This window comes from Gymnodraco acuticeps, unplaced genomic scaffold, assembly GCF_902827175.1.
Source record: "Gymnodraco acuticeps unplaced genomic scaffold, fGymAcu1.1, whole genome shotgun sequence".
NCBI lineage: Eukaryota > Metazoa > Chordata > Actinopteri > Perciformes > Bathydraconidae > Gymnodraco > Gymnodraco acuticeps.
Window position 1 is genome coordinate 538,864 of NW_022989876.1, and position 24,424 is coordinate 563,287.

At 42.7% G+C, this 24,424-nt stretch overlaps 1 protein-coding gene across 3 annotated transcripts in view; it reads left to right on the forward strand.

Annotated features, from left to right (window-relative positions):
* slc8a3 (solute carrier family 8 member 3) overlaps positions 1–24,424 on the forward strand; it is a 203,148-nt gene that overhangs the window by 105,808 nt on the left and 72,916 nt on the right. The window lies entirely within an intron of this gene.

The following is a 24,424-nucleotide window of genomic DNA, read 5'->3' on the forward strand; positions in this document are numbered from 1 at the left end:
CCTTTAGCTTAGCGGTGGTGAACGTGAAGTCATGTGACCGTGCTGTAGTTCCTTTATAGCCAACATTAGCCCCTTTAGCTTAGCGGTGGTGATGAAGTCATGTGACCGTGCTGTAGTTCCTTTATAGCCCAACATTAGCCACCTTTAGCTTAGCGGTGGTGACGTGAAGTCATGTGACCGTGCTGTAGTTCCTTTATAGCCCAACATTAGCCACCTTTAGCTTAGCGGTGGTGACGTGAAGTCATGTGACCGTGCTGTAGTTCCTTTATAGCCCAACATTAGCCACCTTTCTTAGCGGTGGTGACGTGAGTCATGTGACCGTGCTGTAGTTCCTTTATAGCCCAACGTTAGCAGCATTTAGCTTAGCAGTGGTGACATGAAGTCATGTGACCGTGCTGTAGTTCCTTTATAGCCCAACATTAGCCACCTTTAGCTTAGTGGTGACGTGAAGTCATGTGACCGTGCTGTAGTTCCTTTATAGCCCAACATTAGCCACCTTTAGCTTAGTAGGGATGAAGTCATGTGACCGTGCTGTAGTTCCTTTAGCCCAACATTAGCCACCTTTAGCTTAGCTGTGGTGACATGAAGTCATGTGACCGTGCTGTAGTTCCTTTATAGCCCAACATTATCTTTTTACTTCAGAAATCATAAAGTGCTGTTAATATGTGGAGATTATCCGTGTTGAACCGAACATGTTAGTATCATAAACCTTTGTTTGACACAGAGATTATTTTCTGCAAAATCAAACGGAGAAATCCCATTGGACCGGGGAGATGCTGCCTTCAGGGACCACTCTATAATTGCCAGCTTTATTTAAGGCTGAAATACATTTGCAGCAGGAGTTTTTTTGCCTAGTTTTTGGCACTTCGTCTTCGTGTGACCGGACACCTGATGGGTCACTGCCTCTTTACATCATCACCTCTATTTAAAGCAGCTTGGCAGGGATGCTCCCAGGTTTCAACTTCCTGCCAAAAAAAGCAGAGACAGTGGCTTGATGAATGTCTAGTTCATAACCGTGATGTGACTGAGGTACAGGTAGGGGGGGGGTAACGATGTAATCATCGTATAATGGATGGAGGACATCATTCAGAGCTGGATTAGTGCAGGTGTTTCCACCCCAACAATACTCAGCTGATGGATCTCATGTCAGCGCTGAAAGTGATGCTTTAATCTGCACAACCATTCCTCTCCTGCAGCAAAAAAGCTCATTCTGCTCATAAACTCCAGTCAGGATTTTTTTAGGTTGTTTTTACGCCTGCAGGTCATGCTAATTATCGTTATGGAGTCATCTGGATTGTATTTTCTAATTGAATTGACTAACTGTGTGTGTGGAATGCCAAGCAGTATTAGAGAATAACTTTTGTCTGTAGTTGAAAAACCCAAAGATATTCGGTAAACAAAAGCAAAATATCCAGGTATTGGACGTCAGATTGTATAGAAGTCTATGAGAAAATGTCATTACTTCTCTCTTGAATTATACCTCGAATTATATAGAAGTTTATGAGAAAAGACGACCCTTATGAGTCTCTCAGTCATTTTGAGTCTCCTTGAAGTCATTTAGTGTCTCTTTGTTGTGGTTTTAGTCATTTGAGTCTTTTTGTGGTCATTTTTTGTCTCATTGTATATTTTGTATCTCTTGGAAGTCAGTTTGAGTCTCTAAGTAGTCATTTTGAGTGTTTTGACGTCATTTTCAGTCTCTGAGTGACATAGTGCAGGGGGCCCCTGTCACTTTGGGCCCTGTGCATGTTATACAGTAGGCCCCTTAGTAATCATTATAGACTGTGTGACATCTCTACTTTAACAGTCTGTAGAAGTCACTTTGGGACAAGTAGTAAAGTGTGTAGATGCTTTTAGTGACGGGAGATGAAGGGGATTTTGCAGAGTGAGCTCCCTGGTTACAGTTACATGATGTGTGTGTTCCTGTGAGAACAGGATACGTGTGTGAAGGTTGTGAATATTTAGACGCAGCTACAATCTGCATACGTCTTTTAGGAGTGTTAATATGTCAGTGTTGCAAAATTTGATTCTAGGGTTATTATGGATGAAGTACATATAGGAGCTAATTTTAGAATGAGTCTGCTGTGCACTCGTGAAGGTGGTAAATGATGGCAGGGAAGCAGAGTAAAGTCTGTATAAAATAAAGGAGTTTTTATATTTTAAAAACGTATTTTCACTGATTGCAATAATTTAATCCAGAAGGGCAAAGCTAAAACGAAAAGCCGATTCTCAATTCTCAGTGACTCAGCTAAAACATAACAAGTTGAATCAATAGTGGAATTAAACGATCTTTTAGGTACGATGGTGCCTGAACATTTAGCGCTTTGTAAGTAAGAAGAAGTATTTTAACATAAATTCTGTGCTTCACGGGGGGCCAGTGTAGAGCTGCTAACATTGGAGTGATGTGGTCCTTATTTCTTGTTGTTGTTAGTAGACGCCGGGCTGCAGCATTTTGTACCAGTTGAATATTTTTGATGGATGTGGTGGGACAGCCGAATACAATCCGTCCTAGTAATAAAATTAACAAGTAAAACTAGTCATTTTTCAACAAACTAAACAATATTTCTTCACACGACTTTGAGTTGGTGTGCCGCGATTCACACATGGGTCTATTTTTCCTCGTCCACTAACGCCTATATGTGCTTGTAAGCGAGTCCAGGCGCTGAAGAGGTAAACTCAGCATATTCCTGAAATATATAGAGTTACACAGCGTCTAAATGTGGACGAGTTCTCAGTGGAGGATTCATCACACCACCGGAGGAAACACGATACACTGTGAACACGCAACGAGGAGCTGATCGGTGCTAAGTGTCCAACATTTCTGTGACTTGCAGATCTCTATATTCCTCTGAAGGGGGATTTAAAGTGATCTATGTCCCTGTGGGGGTCAGGCTGGGGGTCCTGAGGTCTCGGAGGAACGATGACAGTGAACGCCAGAATGTGTTTCTGCACTGGCGATGTGTGTGTGTGTGTGTGTGTGTGTGTGTCGGTGGAAATTGTGTTTGACGTGGATCATCTCTGAGCTGATTTCACCGGGAGCTCATCGCTCTGCTGCTGACACAACTGATCAGGGTTAATACGATCATATTATTATGGTAGCATTGTTTAATTTATTATTAAGTAATACGTTATTATTATTACTTTTGTAATAAGTACAGGCAATAGATACACAGGACAGCAAGATGTCAATACGAGCTCACAGAAAAAACAAGTCAATACAATTAAATGAATAATAATACAGTACAGCAAGAGTAGGTAGCAATACTTAAAGTTCATTTATTGATAAATATTTATATTTTATTTTATTTATTTTACATAAAAAACATGTGCAGCATAAATAAATACAGTTTTTTTTATACAAATATTTTCAGTTTTTTCTAAAGGATTCTGTATTTCGTATAATTGTATTTTATACTCTATATATAGGTTTGATAAATACATATTGAACACTATTTCTATTTTTTTATATATTTTTAACTAATCAGCAATGCCTTGTGAACATGCTGCTGTAACCAAACAGTTTTCCAATATGGGATCCATAAAGTGATAATCTTTTTAGAGACTTTTCCTTTTGCATGTTCCGATTAGAGCTGCACAAGTAATCTAAATTGCAATATCAACTCTAATATCCAGATGGCAGGAAGCACAAAATGTGTTAATGTTAATTCTTGCTAATCATGCAGCCCCTATTTTCTTTCCTCTACATTATTTTTAAAGGTGGCAGACAAAGCCACAGCAAATCTGACTCCACGTCACCAGAGTTATTTAGAGGTTTTTATATATTTAGACATTATTTTCAGCACAGTGGAGCTGCAGGATGTCAGCAGTTGTTGCGAGGGAGTCTGTGAAAGTGTGTGTGTTTAAATATAGGCAGTGTGTGTGTGTGAGGCGGAGAGCAGCGTCTGTATTTTGGGGAATTGCACACACTGGTGTTTCAATGAATCATCCATCACCTGCACCTACTACTAGCTCAGCTCCTCCAGTCAGCACACACACATGCACACACACACACACTCGTGGTCCCCGGGCTTCTCCTGATGGGACTCGATGTGATGGCGGCCGCTGAAAGAGGCGGCGGAGGCAGGAACATGAGCTGATAACTGATGGAGGTGATGAGGAGCTGGGATTTAACCTGTTAAGCCCCATGCCCCCAAAAAAATAAAATGTTCACAAAACTGTTTCTCAGGGCTTCTTAACATTTAACAACCTATTAATGTGTCATACCCACTTAACGAGAAGAAACTCAGCTAACTGATGATATGAATAATTTGTACCGAAACAAAACACAACTCTAACGCCGAGCCTCTGAATTAGCCCTGAGCGAAAAAATGCTAACGCACTTAGCACAGAACTCACAGTAGAAATACTTTATTACTTATCGGATCTGCACAAACAAGATATTAGATTAAAGTTGAGATTCCACAGATTCTAGAGGTATAAGTATCATCACTGTGCGACCAAAACTTGCGGCAGCTTAGTTCTTTTGGGGTTTCCTTCTCCTGTAGTGTGTTATATAGGTTTGTGTGCATGTAAAGGGGCGGGACATCTCTAAGAGTTTGACCAAGCACAACAGAGCTGGCCAGCTAACCAATCAGAGCAGACTGGGCTGCAAATACAAAATGCTGCAAGAAGCTAAAAAACCCCGCAGAAACCAGGGGACACAAAAAGTGACGCACACAGCTGGGAGACCAGGGGACACTAAAAAGTGACGCACACAGCTGGGAGACCAGGGGACACTAAAAAGTGACGCACACAGCTGGGACGAAGATTGGTGACGTTCAGATTACAAAGCTGGACAAACTGTCACTGTTGTTGGAAATGTACCTAAAATTATTTATTGGCTTATTTTAACAATGTGATCACATGACTCCTTCTGATGTTACTGCAGATCTGCTGTAAGCTAGCTAGCTAACGTAGCTAACCTAGTTATTTGAGATATACTGCGTGACGAACACTTACAGTTTATGAGACGACTAACTGCAACAGAGACAGTTGTTCAGCTTCATAATCCTGAACGTCACCAAGCGCTCCGTCCCAGTTGTGTGCGTCACTTTTTAGTGTCCCCTGTCTCCCAGCTGTGCGTCACTTTTTAGTGTCCCCTGGTGTCCGTTGTATTTTGAGCTTCTTGCAGCGTTTTGTATGTGCAGCGTTTGTTTTATGCAGCTTTTAGTAAACGATGCGCATGTTTCCTCCTCAAGTTGGTGAAGATGTTTCTTCATGTGTTTTGGAACATTTGTGTTTTTAAATCTGCATCGTTTCTGAAGCTGCAGCGCGTTTCTCCTGATGGAAATGTGCTGGGCCATTGTAGCGCGTTTGCAGCTCAGATAGAGAAGTTGCACTAAAAAAAACATGAAAAACTGGTATTTTATTTTATTTCTCAACAAATTACACAATATTTCTTGACTCAACTATGACATGGAGTGTGCAGGATCACTGTCCATCATTAGAAATAACCCTTTTCTGCAATAACAATAAACACACACCTAAATAAATCAAATCAGAGGATTAAAACCCTGAGGGAGGAGAGCAGGAAAAATGTTGATGTGATGGTATGTTGTTAGTGAAGGGGGGGGCTCCTCCGTCCCTCCAGGAAGTCATAGCGCCATCTGAAGGAGGCTGTGTCGCCATGGCAACCGCAGTGAACCTGCACCCCGGCGCTCTGAGCTGTGTGTGTGTGTGTTTTTTTGTTTTTTTTTAATATGAGCATCAAGTGCAGGCATGCATGTGCAGGAGACACACACACACACAAACTATTCACACACAAACTATTCACACACAAACACACACAGTTGTTACTGCAGGCTTTCTTTAGCACGTGGCTCTTATATAATCAGGGTGACACAGGGGGGAGATAAAGGAAAGGGGGAGAAACATCTCCCGCTCTTAGTTTGTCCTCCCCTCCGTCTCTCCTCTCGCTACAGCTCCCTCTCGCCTCATTATACATTTGACTCCACATCCTCTCATCCATTTCCCTCACCCGTCATCTGTCCCCCTCTCTTCACCACTATCTCCCCTGACGTGACTCTATGCAGAGAGAAAGGGAGGGAGAGAAATGGGGAGGGCAGGGAGACAAAGAGAAAAAGAGGTTGAAACACAGAAGGAGATGTGAGGAGACGGAAAGCCTATAGCTCCTGAAATGGTAATTTAATGCATTGATTTGTGTTCATGTACATACATTTAGCTTTTCTTTTTCATTCACGATTTTCAAAATAATGTATTCCAACTGGGAAAGAACCGCGGTGCATTCTGGGAAAGAAGCTTATATAGATGGCGAAGTCCCTCCCCTTCCGGGGGACCTCCATGGGACCTTATTTCGGAAAATTATGTATTGAAGTCAATGGAGAGAGAAAGATTATCTTTCGATCCCGTTTGAATTGTGCGACAAATTACACATAATGTTTGTCAATTTAAAAGATAATTTTGCATGTCAAAACAAAAAAATGTCGTAAAACAACTTTTTTTGTGAAGCGCTCAATGAACTACATCTCTGGTCTTGCACAAAACACACGTCACCAGATGGCCGTCACTGCTGTCTTGTCAAAAAAGGGATTGACTGCACTATCACCACAATGAAACACGTCCAGAAGAATGTCATGCAAAGCTGCCTGCCTGCCTTCCTTTGATTCTCTCTGAACTGCCTGATCTTTTTAATGTCAGCCATTTGTGCAGATAGCATGAAGTACAAAAGATCGCCGATGCTAATGTAGCGTTAGCATTTCTCCCCCGGGCTTAAATGGTGTATTATAGAATGATCACACCGGAGTGACAGTACTATTCAAAGGGTTCACGAAATATGACTACTACTCTTACTGTTTAACATTTTGGGTTACTTAATGTTCCTTCATGTTAAGGCTAATAAAAATGGCAAGCTAAGGCTGTAATGCTAACTAACGTGCTTGCTACTAGCTAGGTAGCTAACTTGATCCAGCCACTCCTGGTCCTTTCATCAGACGGGAAGCGAAAGAACGAGCAAACCCATTGCTGGTATGATAACAACCTGGTACTAAGCACACATGCATCTTGTTAAAGTTATCTTATCTTAGCTATCTCTTATATTTAGCGGAGGAAAACACATTGTGACATCAGTTATGATATCACTTACGCGACTCTGGGATTTGTAGTCTTTCTAGTTGCGTTTTTTCACAGTTTTACGACAAACTGCTTTTTTTACATGGAAATGATTTTTTAAGATTGACATACATCATATGTGTAATTCGGGCACAATTCAAACGGGATCGAAAGATACGTTTTCTCTCGCCATTGACTTTAATACATCATTTTTCTGAAATAAGGTCCCATGGACCGGAAGTAGATGGGCGTGACTTCGCCACTCTATTCACCTTATGTAGCCTCACCCATTTTCCAACCTCCTGTTCAAATGCTAATGTCTTAGCTCTTCCGGTTTAGCACTAGCACAGCTAATCTGCCACTATGGATTGGTTTTACAGCATCCATCCAGTGTTAGTGACTGCAGGATGACATATGACAATAAAATCTCATATGAGGACATGTTGATTACCTGTATGTCTTGTGGTGTAGGTGTCTTTGCTATGAGCAGCTTCGAAAAGAACCAGAACATATGAGTCGTACTAACTGCAGACCTAAACTCCTGTGGACAGTTATATAACTCTCACTGCCAGAGGGTCCACAGTGCTGACATTTATAAAACAACCAGAGACCAACTCAATTAACCTGTCAGTGTGATAGTTAGTTAGCAAACGCTCTCTATCTATCTATCCATCCATCCATCTATCTAAAGTTAGCCAAAGTTCACCATCTATCTAACTAGTTACCTAGCTTGTAATCTGTTAGCGATCTATCTAACAAGCTAGCTAAAGTTTGGCATATATCTACCTAGTTTGCTAGCTTAGATTAGCTACCTATCTAACACGCTGGCTTGTGAAGCTAACTAGCTAGCTATCGCCAAATTCATACCTCTTGTAAATAATAATTTAAATGTGAATGATTATTTAACCCCCTATGGTTGGACCAGAACCGGCGGCAGACTTAAATCTGTGTGCAGGCTTTTGATTTACCAGGTGCGGGCCAAGGTGAATGGACACTGTCCTTCAAGATGGCCGTCCGCACCAAAAATGCTTGGAGGAAAATGTGGTTTCATGCACACGATCAGTGGACTAAATGACCATTTCACAAACTGCTGCAGGGATCCTGTTTTAAAGACTCAAAGTGGACTGTGCTTCTACTCCTGTTCATCCCCTCCATTTCCTCTTCCTCCTCTTCCTCTGTCCTGGCCAATTCTTCGGGGCAGTTTGAGAATAGATGACATGTCAGGTTTGGTTAGAGGGATCAGTGCTGCTGGTGTGTTCTGCTGCTGGGAATCACACACCTCCTTCCTCCTGTTACACTCAGTGAATCACAGCTCTGCGGATTAGCGTCGGTGTTAGCTACGCAAAGAGGCGTTTTTTGTTTAATGTGATAAAGTGATACACACACTGAAAGCCACATCTGAGGAATCATCAAAAGGAAGTGTGTGTCTCCTGCATGTATTCGCCTCATGCTAACCATCTCTGGAAAATATCAGAGAATAGCAGTGGTCTGTTCTCCTTAGCAACGGTGTATCACATCGTAATTAACAACCTCTGGACTGTTCCAATTGGCCAATCAGAATTGAGTATTAAACTATAATACTTTTGTAGTAAAATATATATATACCACCATCCTTTTTAAAGAATAAACATATACAAGTAATGAAAATACACGAGTTTGAGCTTTGTTCTACCTCAGATATCTCAACATCTAAAGCTTTTTTGGGCATTTGTGTACTATTACCTGTAAAATAAATTCTAACTGGGAGTTTGTACCCAACATATCACAGTCTAAATGTTGAGATATTCCAGTTGTGCACCATAAATGCAGATCCTAGTGCAGTTGTGCATTGTTTTTTAGCGAGGTAAATACCAGGTGTTCTGCTCCTTTGAACATTAATTCAGCTTTTTCATTTTCGTCTTCAGAATAAATTCAGTTAAGCTACTTTAAGCCACTGTAGTGATTTGTGCCAAACTCCGCTGGCCTGGACTCCTGCCTCCTTCATCATCATCATCATCGTCGTCGTCGTCGTCGTCGTCGTCGTCGTCGTCCGGATCTGATCCAATATACAAAGCCATGCATGCTCCCAGATCTGTTAATATGAAGAACTACCTCAGGTCAATCAGGAAATGACATGTGGCGGCCGTCCAGGGAAGGTGTATTGTTATTGTTGTTGTTGTTGTTGTTAATGATGTAACAGAGGCAGCAGGGCGCTGAGCCATCAGGCTGATGTTGGTTCAGCTTTAGGTGAGTCCTGCTCAGTGTATGGAGCCGCTCTGATGCTCACTGTTGCAGCAGAGTCCGGGGAAAACGGTCCGTTAGCGAGCGTCACGGTGGGAAAACCGCTCTGCTGCTGACGTTTGGTCACTGCAGGTTGGGTTGTGTTGTTTAGGTAATCCTGGGTATCCCAACAATCCACACGTCAAAATGAATACCTTAAAATGAGTATTAACCCTATTGTACTTTTTGGGGCTTTCCCTTTCAGTTTGTGTGTTATACAGGTTTGTGTGAATGGTCTGCAAAGCCTAAACTCCCTGTATTCCCTCCAGAGGGAGTTTCTCTCCCATTCTCTTTTATCCAAATCGACTTACAAAAAGTCCATCAACCATGAAGGAACAACAACAACAACAACAAAAAGAGTCCTGCGGCAGGTACATCAGCTATTAGCCACACCATTATAAGTGCTACTAAAATGGCTTCAATAAAATGTAAATGTTTGGAGCCAGGATAGCTGTTTTTCAAAGGTTATCAACTATGTGATTACAAATCTTTCCCCCCCAAAAAACAGTTTTAATAAAAACAAATCAACACATGTGTCTTTGCTCTTAAAGGCTTTCACACAAGTGTATTATTATCCTTCTTTCTCTTTCCCTCCTTTAGTTCAAACTGGCTGACCTAATATTTTAGACGCGAGCTTGGATGGGCCTCCTTTGTCAAAATTCAAAGCGTGTGTGTGTTTTCCCCTCCTCTCGTCTGGCTGCGAGGCGATGCAATATGGAGTGCAGAAAGTGTTGACTCAGGGGGAAGGAAAGTGTCAGATTAATAAAGAGGACGGCCGTGAGAGGCGGCGCAGGAAGCCAGATAAATTAGACGAGGCGTCTGCAGACTGAGGAGTGTGCAATGAGTTTGCAATGCTGCAGGTTTAAATCACACTTCATAAAACTCAAATGTTGATGCATGTCACAGAGCATGACAGGATGTTAATGCTTAATTGGGTTATGTGCTACATCATGTGTCTCTGTGCAGATCTCAGAGGTCAAATAAGCGACTGATAAGCTAATGGACATTGGCATCGGGGAAAACACCATGTATTTGATATACTAGCATTAGCCTCATAACAATTAAAAGCAAGCTAGTATTTCACTTTAACATTTCCTTCTCCTCCGGTCCTCCTTTAAAGGTGTGGTATCTCCTTTAAGCATCATCTAAAAGGAGCTGTCATAAACTGACTTTTTATCCTATTTCAAGCCACATTTATTCAATATGAAGTTTGGTGTTTTTTTTAACAGCCATAGGACGTCTAGATCTGCAGTTATCAGAGAGCCAAGCTGAGCTGACGTTAGCAGTGAACCAGATTTTTGCTCTGTGTTTTATATCTACAAGTTACCGAAGGTCACTTCTCTGAATAGCATTTTTTTCTTCCAAAATCCAAAGACATTTATCGTACAGTGATGTAAGAGAGAAGCAGCAAATGCTCGGAATGAATGAATGCAGCCGGGGAATATTTGACATGTTTTCTTGATAAATGACTTAATTAATCAAAAATCTTTCTGATTAACTCTCTGCTGTGTAATCAATTAATCAACTAATGGTTGCAGCAATAAAACAGGGAGGAAGGAAGGGAGAAACACAAGGACAGAACAAGGAGCAAAAGTGGGAGGACAAATAGAGAGGAGGGGGTGTGTGTGTGTGTGTGTGTGGAGAGTATGTGACACATACCATCAGACAGGATCAGGAACAAGCAAATGAAGAACATGGCATCTTTCCCTGCATTATGCTAATGAGCCTTCTAATGCTGCTGCTGCTCATGTAAATGTTGCATGAGCACACACACTCACTCACACACTCTCATGCACGTGTACACTTGCACGCATATGTATGCCTGAGCAGACAGTCTTACATAATCCTGCATGCACACCTCTCGCATGGTTGCACACAGTTTGAGAAACACTCACTGTCTCCTTCTAAGTATTTTATTTGTGTGGAAATGTCTCTGCTTGTGATGATCAGATACAGAATTAGTACTCATGTTTGTTAATAAAGAAGTCCGTTGTGATGGCATTATCCTTCTCTTTACCATTTCTCTGCTGGTTTCATGACTTGGTGACACGCTGAGTCAGGATGTGCAACATTTATAGATGGTCAGAAGCAAAAATAAAAGATGATTTTGTTTACTAGAAGGTTGTTTTTGTGAGTCGCCCACGTACTGTTATGTGTTAGTTTCGTAGCAGGAGATATTGCAGCTTTAGCGTAAAAATACACACTATATTTACAAGAAGTGTTTAATGATTTTTTTACATTTTCCAGACCAGCTGTACGGAAATATCAGTACCATTTGTGCATTTAGGTATAGAGATTTAACTTGTGGCCGCAGTCTGGTCTAAAAAAGACACTGTCAAGATCTTAAAGAGTCCTCTCCTGCTGATGTTCAGGTGTATATCAGTATGTAGTGTCTCTACTTTAAAGAGTCCTCTCCTGCTGAAGTTCAGGTGTATATCAGTATGTAGTGTCTCTACTTTAAAGAGTCCTCTCCTGCTGATGTTCAGGTGTATATCAGTATGTAGTGTCCCTACTTTAAAGAGTCCTCTCCTGCTGAAGTTCAGGTGTATATCAGTATGTAGTGTCTCTACTTTAAAGAGTCCTCTCCTGCTGATGTTCAGGTGTATATCAGTATGTAGTGTCTCTACTTTAAAGAGTCCTCTCCTGCTGAAGTTCAAGTGTATATCAGTATGTAGTGTCTCTACTTTAAAGAGTCCTCTCCTGCTGATGTTCAGGTGTATATCAGTATGTAGTGTCTCTACTTTAAAGAGTCCTCTCCTGCTGAAGTTCAAGTGTATATCAGTATGTAGTGTCTCTACTTTAAAGAGTCCTCTCCTGCTGATGTTCAGGTGTATATCAGTATGTAGTGTCTCTACTTTAAAGAGTCCTCTCCTGCTGAAGTTCAAGTGTATATCAGTATGTAGTGTCTCTACTTTAAAGAGTCCTCTCCTGCTGATGTTCAGGTGTATATCAGTATGTAGTGTCTCTACTTTAAGAGTCCTCTCCTGCTGATGTTCAGGGGTATATCAGTATGTAGTGTCTCTACTTTAAAGAGTCCTCTCCTGCTGATGTTCAGGTGTATATCAGTATGTAGTGTCTCTACTTTAAAGAGTCCTCTCCTGCCGATGTTCAGGTGTATATCAGTATGTAGTGTCTCTACTTTAAAGAGTCCTCTCCTGCTGATGTTCAGGTGTATATCAGTATGTAGTGTCTCTACTTTAAAGAGTCCTCTCCTGCTGATGTCCAGGTGTATATCAGTATGTAGTGTCTCTACTTTAAAGAGTCCTCTCCTGCTGATGTTCAGGTGTATATCAGTATGTAGTGTCTCTACTTTAAAGAGTCCTCTCCTGCTGATGTTCAGGTGTATATCAGTATGTAGTGTCTCTACTTTAAAGAGTCCTCTCCTGCTGATGTCCAGGTGTATATCAGTATGTAGTGTCTCTACTTTAAAGAGTCCTCTCCTGCTGATGTTCAGGTGTATATCAGTATGTAGTGTCTCTACTTTAAAGAGTCCTCTCCTGCTGATGTTCAGGTGTATATCAGTATGTAGTGTCTCTACTTTAAAGAGTCCTCTCCTGCTGATGTTCAGGTGTATATCAGTATGTAGTGTCTCTACTTTAAAGAGTCCTCTCCTGCTGATGTTCAGGTGTATATCAGTATGTAGTGTCTCTACTTTAAAGAGTCCTCTCCTGCTGATATTCAGGTGTATATCAGTATGTAGTGTCTCTACTGGGACATGTCTCCATGCTTTAATGTTCAATAAGGTCTTTATGTTTCTCATACTGTCTGTGCTGCAGCACCTCTTTTTACCCTCTGTCTGAAACCAGAGCCCAGTCTGCTCTGATTGGTTAGCTGGCCGGCTCTGTTGTGATTGGTCAACCACTTAGAGATGTCCGTGTACAGTGTGTTGGACCGCTGGCCAATAGGAGTGTGAGTGTTACATAGTGATGTCACTTTGTTCTGTAAGTAAACAAAGGAGTCGTTTTAACTTGTTTCGCTAAAACTTCTGACACAGCTTTTAGGGATTTTTCACGGTAGCTCCAAATTAGCGACTATAATTTACATTTATACCAGGTTTTACTTCGTAAATGTATGTCTTTTTATTAATTAAATTACATTAAAAAATACTTAATTCTGCGTTGAAGTTTATTGTTAATTAATTATGTGCTTCTCCCTGTCGTTGTTATACAGAAGCAGTAAACCATCCTTCCATGATATGCTGCCATTATTTGTGTTTGACTCCCTGACGCTTGTAGAGTCTTTTTTTTGGGGAAGAATTGTTTAAGGAATAAATAAAAACATGCTCCACAGTGCTGTTCTGTCCAAGAGGGAGAATAAATTGGAGGACAAATCCTCCGCTCTGACTCTCATTTAGCTCTTCCCCTGCAGACACGTTTTTTCCCGCCATGTTCCTACAGTATGTAATTTCTCCGTTCCCTCCCTGTCACATATCATCCCGTTTGTGTTGATTTATATCGTGTCTGCAGGCCTTTCTGCACAGAGACTGACGGATAGCTTTAATGCTAACTAATTAATGACGGCTGCATGTGGGTTTGGCTCAAATTGAATGAATGAGCGTCTGTGTGCGAGGAGCGGAAAATCCAAGCCGGCCGCTATTTCAAGCAGGCAGAGTGAGGAAGCAGAATGGAGGAAGAGGAGTTTGGATGTGTGAACAGCTTGTGACTGGGTGAAGAGGGTGAGGGAAGATGGGAAGGTAAAAGCAAAGAGAGGAAACAGAAACTTCACCACCGCTAAGCTAAAGGTGGCTAATGTTGGGCTATAAAGGAACGAAAGCACGGTCACATGACTTCACATCACCACCGCTAAGCTAAAGGTGGCTAATGTTGGGCTATAAAGGAACGAAAGCACGGTCACATGACTTCACATCACCACCGCTAAGCTAAAGGAGGCTAATGTTGGGCTATAAAGGAACTACAGCACGGTCACATGACTTCACGTCACCACCACTAAGCTAAAGGCGGCTAAAGTTGGGCGTGATGGCGTTTAGGCCCCGTCCATACGGAGACGAAACCGATTTCGAACCGAAGTCGATGTAAAAAAAGGCTTCCATCCACACGGAATCGGCTCAAGAAACGTGTCCGTCCACACGAAACCGCTCGAAACCGCTGGAGACGCTGTAGTACATATGCCGGGCCTGTAAGTGGCGCTATACTTCCACCACAAAATACGCCAAAAGCAGTGAATAAGACCCCCTGAGCATGGGCATAAGGCATAAACAAACAAACAAGGTAGAAAAAGGTAAAATCTATATCATGGTCAGTAGCGTCTGGAGCACGAACACAACCCTGTGATCCGCCATTGTTGTTGTTGTTGGTGAAACGCATCAGCAATGACGCGGGGGTGAGGAGGAGAGGTGGGGAGAGGCGGGGCTATGGCATCATCGATTCAGGAAAGGATCGTATAGGGCGTACACACGGAGCCACAATCGTTTCGTCTCCAGATCTACCCACTTTGGGAGCCGTCATCAAAGTGTATCGGTTCCGGGCTCCGAAGCCGCGGCTCCGTTTCGGCTTCGTGTGGACGAACCGTCTATACGATAAAGAACATTAGCGGATACAACTGAAATTGTCTCCGTGTGGACGGGGCCTTAGTCGTCTCATTTTGACACTTGTTAGCAACCGCCGTTTTTAAACTCACTGGTGGGGTATTCACTGACGTATACTATGTCGTAGAACATAACCTTATTTCCGACTTCCAGATGTGGGAACAGGAAGTGATAACATGCTGAGTCATGTCAGGGTTTTAGGACTAATTCCTGCACGATGCTATCCAGCTAGTGATTAGCATTGTAAGCTCACTGTAAGCTTTTTTTCTATTACGCCCCTTGTAGCACTTTTAGCAATGAAAGGTGCTTTACAAATAAAATGTAGTATTATTATTATTATTGCAAAAACGGTGCAGAAAAAAATGACTTTCTTTATGTTTCTAACTGTGGGGAAAAGGTGCATTTGTTTTTTCTTTTCCTGCAACCGTTCCTCAGGGATTTTGCATCTTTCATGGCTATATGTGAACACTGGTTACTGGCAAAGGCACAAATAGAAATTCAGCTCCATATTCTGGTTTCTCTCTGTGCAGTTTGGTCTTCAGATCACATCACAGACTCTGCAGACAGACTCTCAGGTCAGGAGGGTTCAGGCTCTAAATTGCAGATGTCTGCTCCTGTTAGTTCGGTGCTGGACTGCCAATCTGTCCAAAACACAACCTGCTCCTGAAGATACAAAAAGGATCCAGCATGCAAAGAACTGCTTTGGTTATTTCTTGGTTATATTTTTTATTTTCATTAAAAAAATAATCTTTTGATTGCACATTTTTACTTTAATTTCTTAAGTGTATACAAGTAATTTGTATTTAATTGAATATTATCCTTTATTGCACATGTGTCTGAAACCAACTATTTAAATATTAGAAGAGGTGTAGTTCCCCTGTTGGGAGTCGCAGTCAGAGCAGATGACTGAGAAATCAGGTCAGCATCCCCATCACACACACACACACACACACACACACACACACACACACACACACACACACACACACACACACACACACACACACATACCATGTATACATCACTTCAGGGGACATTACATTGACTTACATGCATTTCCTGGAGACTTATCCTAACCTTCAACCATAACCAACACATGCCTAACCCTAACCAAGTCTTCACCCTAAAATTAATGATTCCTCTTATGGGGACCTCCATTATGTCCCCATAATAATAATAATAATTGTAGAGGAAACTTCTGTGTAGCTATGCAGTGGGAGTCACCGACTCAGGAAGGAGACACGGGAAGAGCAGTAGCTTTGATGTCAAACACATGATGGTTTATTTGGAGTTAAACGGCCGGAGGATTCACATCACAAGTCCAAGAGTCAGAGGTTCTGACTTAACGGTAGAGTTGCCACGTCAATTCTGGAGAGCCTCTCTCTTGCCAGCCCATCTAACTGGTTTCGCAGAGAGTAAACAACATATTTGAGGAGATAGCCTAAACAGTGTGGGAACACAGAGCTACTTGCCTCGGACACTTATGACCTCGAAGATTTTACCTTGGAATCCACAAATACAGAGAAGGAAGTGTCCCAGTGTACCCACAACACAGACCATCTGTATCCCAGTATTGACCGGTCACAGAATGGGAACAATAACATTATTGGCTAAGCAGCCTGTGTCCTTAAAGAAGGTAAACAGACATCAAGGTTTGTCCTGTATGTTACAAATTGGCGTCTATGATAATTATTTCCATAACAATAATAATAATAATTTCAATTTATATAGCGCCTTTCACGAAACTCAAGGACGCTTTACAATGGGAAGTAACAAAACAAAAAGTAATAATAAAGATACATAGGCTGAAGAAAACAAAAACAGGAACAGGTTGCTGAGTACTGTATATTAGTTGAGGCCAAAGGGAGGTGAGTCCCCACACATGACTGTGTAAACAGATTTAGGTCCCCACAAGGATAGTAATGCTAGGCCACACACACACGCACACTGTCTAAAAATAACAATATCACCGGCGGGGGGTGGATGGTAAAATAAAGTAAATGAAAGCAGAAGCCTTCCCTGAAGTGGAGGATGAGAATAATGGTGGCCTGCAGAGAAACAGATATGGAGGTAAAAGCAGAGGTGGGGGAGATAAAGGGAGCAATGCAACTGTGTACTGTCACTGCTAGTGTACAGTTTAATGCATTTATTCAACTGTTGTATTGTGATGATTGATGCCTTAAATGTGCCCTTTTCTGCTCTATGGGGTTTTCCCTTTCCTGGAGTGTGTTATACTGTTTTTGTGTGCATGTAAATGGTCTGCAGAGGCTGAAATCCCAAAGTCCAGAACAAAGTGATATCACTATGGAACAGTCACGCTCCTATTGGCTAGCGCTCCAACACATTGTACCTGATAAGATAAGATAAGATAAGATGGTACTTTATTGATCCCAATTTGGGAAATGTTTTGATATGGCTATGGGGCGGGATATCTCTAAGCAGGTTGACCAACCACAACAGAGCCGGCCAGCTAACCAATCAGAGCAGACATGTGCTCTGGTTTCAGACAGAGGGTGAAAAGAGGTGCTGCAGCACAGGCAATATGAGAACAATAAAGAGTTTTTTGAACATTAAAGCATGGAGACATGTAGAGACACTACATACTGATATACACCTGAACATCAGCAGGAGAGGACTCTTTAAAGTAGAGACACTACATGCTGATATACACCTGAACATCAGCAGGAGAGGACTCTTTAAAGTAGAGACACTACATACTGATACACACCTGAACATCAGCAGGAGAGGACTCTTTAAAGTAGAGACACTATATACTGATATACACCTGAACATCAGCAGGAGAGGACTCTTTAAAGTAGAGACACTACATACTGATATACACCTGAACATCAGCAGGAGAGGACTCTTTAAAGTAGAGACACTACATACTGATATACACCTGAACATCAGCAGGAGAGAACTCTTTAAAGTAGAGACACTACATACTGATATACACCTGAACATCAGCAGGAGAGGACTCTTTAAAGTAGAGACACTACATACTGATATACACCTGAACATCAGCAGGAGAGGACTCTTTAAAGTAGAGACACTACATACTGATATACACCTGAACATCAGCAGGAGGGGACTCTTTAAAGTAGAGACACTACATACTGATATACACCTGAACATCAGCAGGATATGTCATCTATAAATAGTCACTTTATTTGTATAGTTCTGTGTTTACCAGAGCTACTGTATGGCAGCTGGTTACCTACGTAGCCCAGATGACAGTCGTTGAGTGTGAAAAGTGTCCAGCGTTCCACACTATTTGACTGTATAAATAGAACATGGGTACTCAAACTGCATTTTGCCATATTTTGCATTGACGTACTTCTGCACATACAGCAGAACATGAAAGTACAGAAGTATGCAAGACTGAGACACAGCTCTTGCTAATGCGTCCTGTTGCGTTCCCTCGTCCCTCGTCTTTCCTCGGGTGCTCACACACTGAGTTCCTGATACAAACAGCGGGGGGGGGGGCATGAGGAGAGGAGATGGTTCAGGCTGAATCAGACTGTCACGCAGGGTGGGCAAAGAAGAAGAAACCCGGGCACAAGAGAGGAAGGAAGAGGACACGGACTGTAGGGAGGGATGAGCTCAAACTGCAGGGGTGGGGGGTAAAATATATATAATATAACGGAGTCAGAGCTGGGTCAGTGGTTAGAAACTTCAGAGTTTCTGAAACTTGCACAATGGGACAATATGCATAGAATATATCTTCATTTTGCTGCAAAAACCGAGCCTAATGTAATGGTTGCTCTATAGAAAGTCCCTGCTGATTCCTTCTGCACGACAGTAAACTACAACAATCAATGTAAGGGTAGGTGTTTGTTTCACGTAAATGACTCTTAATCTGATCCTCAGTTTCTCTAGATGTAGTAAAAATGCAAATGCACGCTGTAACGGAGGTGATCTCTGGGGCCATAGATCTCGGCCTCCGTTACGGATTGTATAGCTTCGTTGGTGGCGAAGTGTATTGATTTGTTCCGTGCCCTGGAAAGTGTCGCGATCTGTCTGTGTTTAAGTTTGTCCGTCTCTGTTTCCTGTTTTAGTTTGAAAAGTGTTCCCCCTCCCGTCTTGTCTGTTACTGGTGATTGTGGTCACCTGGGCTCTTTCTCATTTCTCTATCTCCCCTCCTTGACTCACCTCCTCGACTCCTATCCTCGAGACTTAGTCCCGCCCACAGGAGATGCGAGCCGAGGAGCCGAGGAGGGGAACCGAGGAGAGAGGAGTGGAAGCAGCAGGCGGTCAGAGAAATGAGAACTCCTCTCCTCTGAGCGGTCATTTTAAAGAGACGTCCATTAATGATGACAGGAGGCAGCAGCCCTCTGTCTGATGGACAGATGTGTTCATGACCACTTATATATTTACTTTGATTCATTCACAGTGCGGTATAATGAGACAATAACAGGCTACAGATGCGGGGACACACACACACACACACACACACACACACACACACACACACACACACACACACATATATATATATATATGTATATACATATATATACAATTTCAGAATCAAACAGAGCACTCTCATAATAACGTAACACTATCAGAGACTGGATATATCCCCCCCCTCCCGGTCGCTACAATGAGGAAAATAAATTACGTGCCAAAAGTTTTATTTACAAGTATTAAAAGTAAGCAGAGGACACCAAACCAACTGAGACCTGTCTGTCCGCTGCATCTACGCACACACTGTACCACACACACGCACCTACAGCTAACAGCCTAACAGCCGTTGTGTATTTTATTATGTGAAGCACTAAATGGTTTTAGAAAAATATGGACTCTTTGTTTGTAGATATCTACTAAACTACAGCAAATAAAGAGAGTAGGCCAGTTATACTGAGTGATATATATTATACACACTGCTCTGCTTTCTGCACGGACCTCACAGCTGTTCTCTCTGGAAACATCACGTCGCGATGAAAGCAGTTAATAAAATAATATCCAGGGGATGCATGCAGAGCTGTCATTGGCTGAGATAAGTCCGGCTGTGCGTCACGACTCTTTGAAACTCTATTCCCGGAAATGCATCCACGAAGGAGCCGTGGAGGACCGTGGAGGACCGTGGAGGACCCATCAGTGTATCCTCGGTTAGAGCTCCTCCAGAGAGCCTCCTCGATGCTCGATGCTCGGTCCTCGAAGTGCATTTAGAGAAATGAGATGTCCTTCAAAATGGCGCGCTGAAATTCATTTCCGGGTCACTACCGGAGGACCGAGGAGTCGAGGAGGGGGATTTGATGAAATGAGAAAGGGCCCGGGTGCCCTGTGTTGTCTCCTCCCCCCTCACCTGTGTCTTGTTGGTTTGATTAGTCTGTGTGTGTTTAGGTTCTGTTTGCTTGTTAGTGTGGGTGTGAGGTCCTAGTTGCTGGTGACTGTGTTCACGGGAGACAGTCATGGCTGTGTATCCTGTACCACAAAGAGGAATAAATGCCCACACCGGGTTATATTTGAACTCTCTGCCTCTGCCTCCTTGCTTGGTCGGGCCACTCAATGGTCAGCTTCACACACATTAAGGACTTTTCCCATGTGGACGTACAGTATGTGATGGAAAAGGGTAAGTGGCGTCAAACAGGGAGAATGTATGGATAGAGAGATGAACACACAGGCAGAGATCAGGCAGGCATGGTAATTGAACCGGCGTCTCCATCTGTAGAGTCGTCCTCCAGAGGTTTTCAACAAATGTCACAGTGAGTGAGGAGAGTGCTGATCGATGCCTTCAGATCGCTCTGACTCTGCAGCAGAGGACTGAAACGCTCCTCACCCATCTCTGATCTCCCCCCTCCTCCGGGCAGCCATTCGTCCTCTTCATCACCCCTCACTTCCTCCTCTATGAGTCCTTGCCCTTTGCATGTTGCCTTCACTTCCTCTGCACACCAGTCAGCCTTTAACAGCACTTTGCATTCAGCCGTAGCAGAAGGGAGGTTAGAAAGACTCAGGAAGAGCGAGTGGTAAAAGACATCTTGGCTTTGTGCAAGATATCTAGGAACCCTGAATAACGTCAGTGTATGTTTTGCAGATTCTGTATGTATGTGGTGTTCTGTATGCCCCTTTTTCACTGAAAAGCAGCTCAGCTCTGTGCTGCTTGTTTGGTTCCCAGTTGGTTAATCATGCAAACTAGTTTTCGACTAGCCAGAGCCAGAGTGGAGCCATTTCATTGTCCGTTTACTTCACTGATTTTCTCAGCAACGGCACCGTGAATATCGCTCATAATAAAAGCAATGGTGTACGGTGTCTGGTCGATAATCATGTTTTTTTTTATTCTCAAAAAGCCAGATTACATTTGCCGACTGATGGAGTGATACGCTGCTCGTCCATCGGCATTTAGCCTAATGTTTACTCACGACAACAGCCGCTGGAAAGTAGTAATTCACTGTCTGACTGTCACGTCCACTGATGAACGTCCCCCATCCCCAGAAGTGGATGTGTTTTCAGTTTAAAGTGACGCTCTTTGGCATCATAACGCCGTTATTCTCTGGCTTTAGAAGGGTGATGTAAGTATAGCCACCAAAGCTAATCTGATTGCTTGTTGCTTCCATATTGTGGCATTCTACGGGAATATTTTGCATTTAATGTTATCAGTCTGAAAATAAAGACTGTTTTTGAAGTAAAAAGACTTAAAGACAAGGAAAAGTAGTTGTCCAGTGCGTCCTCTTTTGTCTTCTAGCCTTTCCAGTTCAGGCAGATCTTAAAGGTCCCCGATTATACTGTTTGTCATCAATATATTACAGGTCTCAGATATACACAGAGCCTGTCTCTGATTGGCTGAAACACCAAACAGATCATTGCAGCATTACCCATAATCCCCTCTGTTTCAGCCCTGTTTCCAAAGTGCTGATTCTCTGTCTGTTACTTTAGATGAAAATAAGGAGCCCCTCCCCACGCCCCTCTGAGAGAGATTTGGTTACAAAGAACTCAATGGTGCTCTAGGAGGAGATTCAGGTGATAAGGGGGGGGGGGGGGGTTACCTTGGTTGGTGATTGGCTAATGGTTACACAAGACAAAACATCGTTATGACATCATAAAGTGGCCAAAATCTGATCAGCTCATTTTCAGACAGGTTTTTATAGAAATGGACCAAAAAGAGAGACAATCTTTGTTCCTGAAACTTTCAGAGTCTCTTTCCACAGAGGGGACACATGTTGATGTAGAAGAGACATGAAGAAGAGGGGACACATGTTGATGTAGAAGAGACATGAAGAAGAGGGGACACATGTTGATGTAGAAGAGACATGAAGAAGAGGAGACACATGTTGATGTAGAAGAGACATGAAGAAGAGGGGACACATGTTGATGTAGAAGAGACATGAAGAAGAGGGGACACATGTTGATGTAGAAGAGACATGAAGAAGAGGGGACACATGTTGATGTAGAAGAGACATGAAGAAGAGGGGACACATGTTGATGTAGAAGAGACATGAAGAAGAGGGGACACATGTTGATGGAGAAGAGACATGAAGAAGAGGGGACACATGTTGATGAAGAAGAGACATGAAGAAGAGGGGACACATGTTGATGTAGAGAGACATGAAGAAGAGGCGACACATGTTGATGTAGAAGAGACATGAAGAAGAGGGGACACATGTTGATGTAGAAGAGACATGAAGAAGAGGGGACACATGTTGATGTAGAAGAGACATGAAGAAGAGGGGACACATGTTGATGTAGAAGAGACATGAAGAAGAGGGGACACATGTTGATGGAGAAGAGACATGAAGAAGAGGGGACACATGTTGATGAAGAAGAGACATGAAGAAGAGGGGACACATGTTGATGTAGAAGAGACATGAAGAAGAGGGGACACATGTTGATGTAGAAGAGACATGAAGAAGAGGGGACACATGTTGATGTAGAAGAGACATGAAGAAGAGGGGACACATGTTGATGGAGAAGAGACATGAAGAAGAGGGGACACATGTTGATGAAGAAGAGACATGAAGAAGAGGGGACACATGTTGATGTAGAAGAGACATGAAGAAGAGGAGACACATGTTGATGTAGAAGAGACATGAAGAAGAGGGGACACATGTTGATGTAGAAGAGACATGGAGAAGAGGGGACACATGTTGATGTAGAAGAGACATGAAGAAGAGGAGACACATGTTGATGTAGAAGAGACATGAAGAAGGGGGGACACATGTTGATGTAGAAGAGACATGGAGAAGAGGGGACACATGTTGATGTAGAAGAGACATGAAGAAGAGGGGACACATGTTGATGTAGAAGAGACATGAAGAAGAGGGGACACATGTTGATGTAGAAGAGACATGAAGAAGAGGGGACACATGTTGATGTAGAAGAGACATGGAGAAGAGGGGACACATGTTGATGTAGAAGAGACATGGAGAAGAGGGGACACATGTTGATGGAGAAGAGACATGAAGAAGAGGGGACACATGTTGATGTAGAAGAGACATGAAGAAGAGGGGACACATGTTGATGTAGAAGAGACATGAAGAAGAGGGGACACATGTTGATGGAGAAGAGACATGGAGAAGAGGGGACACATGTTGATGGAGAAGAGACATGAAGAAGAGGGGACACATGTTGATGTAGAAGAGACATGAAGAAGAGGGGACACATGTTGATGTAGAAGAGACATGAAGAAGAGGGGACACATGTTGATGTAGAAGAGACATGAAGAAGAGGGGACACATGTTGATGTGGAAGAGACATGAAGAAGAGGGGACACATGTTGATGGAGAAGATACATGAAGAAGAGGGGACACATGTTGATGAAGAAGAGACATGAAGAAGAGGGGACACATGTTGATGAAGAAGAGACATGAAGAAGAGGGGACACATGTTGATGTAGAAGAGACATGAAGAAGAGGGGACACATGTTGATGTAGAAGAGACATGAAGAAGAGGAGACACATGTTGATGAAGAAGAGACATGAAGAAGAGGGGGACACATGTTGATGTAGAAGAGACATGAAGAAGAGGGGACACATGTTGATGTAGAAGAGACATGAAGAAGAGGGGACACATGTTGATGTAGAAGAGACATGAAGAAGAGGGGACACATGTTGATGTAGAAGAGACATGAACAAGTGGATTTTGAATAATAGGTCCCCTTTAATAGAGACAGAAAACCAGAAAACTAAACAGCAAATATCCCAAAAATTATGATTAGCCCTTTTCTTATCTGGTTAATACTATAAAATCTCCCCCCTACTGGTGTGTGCTTACTGGACCGATTTCAGCGTTCAATCCGCTGTTAGCTAACGGTAATGAGGATTCAGGGGACGGATGATAGCAGCACGCTCCATGGAGAGATTTAACGGCAGCGTTTCCCTCTGAGGCAGCGTCCCTTTATCCCGTCATTATTGGCGGAGACAATTGTGTGGTTAATCTCTTTAAGACAACAGAGGAGGGCCAATAATCTCATCAGAGACCAGAGGACAGACTCTGTGATGGGAAGAGTTCCTCCCTTTACACAACCTATCATCCTCCTCTCCTGGCACGCTGTGTGTGTGTGTGTGTGTGTGTGTGTGTGTGTGTGTGTGTGTGTGTGTGTGTGTGTGTGTGTGTGTG